The sequence below is a fragment of the Adiantum capillus-veneris genome, chromosome 6, assembly GCF_014529385.1.
Source record: "Adiantum capillus-veneris isolate H3 chromosome 6, ASM1452938v2, whole genome shotgun sequence".
NCBI lineage: Eukaryota > Viridiplantae > Streptophyta > Polypodiopsida > Polypodiales > Pteridaceae > Adiantum > Adiantum capillus-veneris.
In genome coordinates this window covers 173,921,486-173,925,001 of record NC_140936.1, presented here as the reverse complement: position 1 = coordinate 173,925,001, position 3,516 = coordinate 173,921,486, and the positions used below count along the sequence as shown (strand labels likewise).

The following is a 3,516-nucleotide window of genomic DNA, read 5'->3' as shown; positions in this document are numbered from 1 at the left end:
GGGGAAGCCCCTTGTAAGGGGAGAATTTCCTAGAATTGGAACTTGGGATATCTGAGAATGAAAAATTGCCATACACAAGGGGTGTGGAAATTAAAATCAGCAAACAATGCACAAGGGCTGAAGGTTGAAGAAACTTATGTTTTACCATTAAGTGTTACCTTTACAGTGCATATTTTTCGTGCATAAGCCTTTCCAGTTGAAATGCATGCATGCGTTCTCTGTTCTCTTCATGGATGCTCAGCTCCTTGCCTTCAAATAAAAGTATCTTGCTGTGTGTATGAGAGAGAGATAGAGAGAGAGAGATGAGGGAGCTGAGCACAACACAGAGAGAGAGAGAGAGAGCGATTTGCTGACGTGTAGAAGAAAGATCTACCGAGGTGGCAATAAATTTTCCACGTTTTCCACGTCTAGTTAGAGTTCTCTCTCTCCGTCTGGGACCATGCACGCACGTATCAATACTTACGTAGAAGCATCATTCCTCTCTCTCTCTCTCTCTCTCTCTCTCTCTAAACCCTAAAGACCCTCAACATCACGACCTTTGATGCTAGGCAAATCCAAATGATACATTGGGTCGAATCCCATTAGGTAGAAAAATGTCTAACAGTTCTTGTGAATGTATGAACTTGTTTACCGTAGAGATAGCCCCAGCTATCCTTGGTTTCGTTTTCCTTGTACTTACCATCTTCGTCCATTGCTTCCTCATTCTTGGTGCAAGGTGCAATAATTGGGGCCAAGTTATCTTCGGGCCCTGCATCAACACATCCTGAAGTAAGTCATAGGGTTTAGCATACTCACCCAGTGAAAAATCCACGATGTCTATCTTCCGTCGCAGTTTAGCTGCTTGCTTGCTAGACTCGCCTTTATCTTTCATCCTTTCCTCTTTTTGAGAGGCTTCCTTGTGCCTGGCATGCTTCACTCCCATAGCATCCACTTCTCCTACCTTTGTCGTCCCTTTGTGCTTCTCTTGAACTCATTCTTCTACGTTTGCCTCCGCTTTAGCTTCCAAGCTAATGACACTCACCGCTTGATTTACAGCAGGGGGTGGGGGTATTGGTGGAATAAGAGGTGGTAGTGGTTGTTGTTGTTGTACAAGTGGTTGAAGGATTTAGACCGGTGGAATTGGTCCTTGCTGCCTGGGTGGTGGTGGTCTTGCCCTTGGTGGAGAGATCTCATTCTGTCTCCCCTCTCTATTGAAATTTTGTCTCCTTAGATGTGGGCAGTAGAACATGCGATGGCCGTCTTCCCCACAATTGTAGTAGTGATACTCTTGGTTTTGCCTTCGTTGTCCTCTTCCTTGCTTTGGATTTCTGACAGGTGCATGCCCTTGCTACACTAGATGCATGGATAAACTCTCTAGTCGGGTAGTGATGCGACTCAGCAGGTCTTGCTGCTCTTCTGATGCACTCTTCCCTTGGGGTCATGTGTTTCCAGACTGGCTTAGCCTTTCCTTACCTTTGGCTCGAGCAACACCTTTAGGCCATTTTGGAGTAGGATCCTTGGGGAAGAGGGGTCTTACCGTTTTCTTTCCTCCTTTGATGTGGACGACCTCCTCGCGGTGAATGTCAATGTAGACTATTTCAGTCCCTCCGTTGCCTTCGTTGTTGGCACTCATTGACAATGTGCTTCGGTTTATGGCAGTGATGACACTTCATAGGCCTCCCACTCGATGTTCTCAATCTGTGGTTAGAACGAGCAACACGAGATGAGGAGCTTACCTCTTGAATACTGACGATATTACAACCCGGCAGTAGCACTTGAATGAAAGCGGCTAGTGCCTCTTTAGTCTCCTCCTCTTCCATTCTCCAGTTAGAGAACTCCTTCAGCCATTCGTCCATAATTGATGGGGTGCGTTGCTTTTAGCATTGTAAACTGAAGGTTTCTTGGAAAGCCCTCCTCCGTGGGGGCACCAAATGACGAGAGCAAAGTGATACTCACACCCCGATGGCCTCTACATGCCGGGAGCCAATGCATGCCTCGAGTCGGTCACGGTAAAGAGAACAGGGGGCACCACCTAGCTTGGAGCGGCTAGGACGCAATCAACGGTGATGTGAACACCGCGAATTCAAACACACACACACACACACACACACACACACAGAGCATTGACAAATGATGAAAACCCTTAGGGATGTGAAAGTGAATTAGTCCTTGCAGTATTTACAATGCCTTCCTTCCGGTGAGGTGACACACCGTGGTGATAGTGAGATAGGGAGAAGAGATGGTGAACCTACTTGGTGCGTTCTCTAGAGACGACTCGATGATGTGAAAGTCGCGACCAAGGAAGTGTATGTGTGTTTGCATCGACCATTGGAGTCGAGAGGTGGACGTAGCTCCCTTCACATGGTGCAATTCCCAAAACAAACCATTACACAAGTCCCCTCCCCGCGATGCCAATAGTGTTAATCCCTCTCACTAAAACTCTACCAAGTGCTGACCTCTCATGAACTGCCCCCCTCCTGATAGTGACCTCTCAGTTCCCTTTTATAGGTGTTGGCTGCTTGGATCAGGGTAATCCCGGTTTGATTGGGGTAAGCTAATCGGTGAGACAAAGCCAGGCGGTGGGCCCAGTTTGGTTGACCCTTGCTTTGTCTTGGGAGTTATTTAAAATGAAAACTTCTAGGTGGGCCTTTGTGACCATCACCTAGAGAGAGGGAATTTACAAATTGGGAATTATACAAGGCTTGGGTGAAAACTGAAAAAATGATGATGATAACCTACGGTTTACTGAAAACGGTGTTGTGGTCGTGTGATGCCGGTGAATTGGAGCTTGCCGGTACGCTGATGTAGTGCGTACGTCTTTTCGGGGTCAACCAGAGCATGCCTTCAGCGCCTTTGTTCTTTCTGTTGTCGGGGTCGCGTGATCCGGGTCGCCTCCTTTGTTGTTGTCGTCATAGTCGTAAAATTCCTCGTTTTATGTATTTTTGTGTGTGCGTTTGTGCGTGTGTGTGTATGAATGGGTGTACGCATATGTGTAATCATGTGTGTGAGTGTATATGTATATGTGTGTGCGCATGCGTGCGTGGGAACGGGGGTGGGTTTTATTTATATATATATATATATAGTTATATATATTTTTTGTTTTTTCCGGTGGTTCTGTGGGCGACGCAGAGGCGGGGAAGGGGGGAGATGGAGTGAGAGAGAGAGAGAGTGCGAGGTGGCGAGAGTGTGGTGCCTGCACGGGCTGAGGGGATAGAGAGGGAGCATGGACGCGGCCGCCTGCAAGATGGAGTGTGTGCGCGAGCGCGAGTGAGAGAGGGGATGGGTGTGGAGGTGAGGGGGGTGAGAGGATAGGGGGTGGGTGTGGATGCTTCAAGCGGCACCTGTACGGGCTTAGGGGATAGAGAGAGAGCATGGGCGCAGGCGGGTCGACAGAGGGTGCAAAAACGGGGGGTGAGAGAGCTTAGTCAACGAAAAAAAGGGGGCGTCTATTAGAGAGAGAGAGAGAGAGAGAGAGAGAGAGAGAGAGAGAGAGAGAGAGAGAGAGAGAGAGAGAGAGAGAGAGAGAGAGAGAGAGAG

General features: G+C 48.2%; 1 pseudogene; it reads right to left on the bottom strand.

Moving 5' to 3' along the window:
* Window positions 1-148, bottom strand: part of LOC147456755 (uncharacterized) — a 906-nt pseudogene extending 758 nt beyond the window's left edge.
* Between the last annotated feature and the right edge of the window lie 3,368 nt (window positions 149-3,516).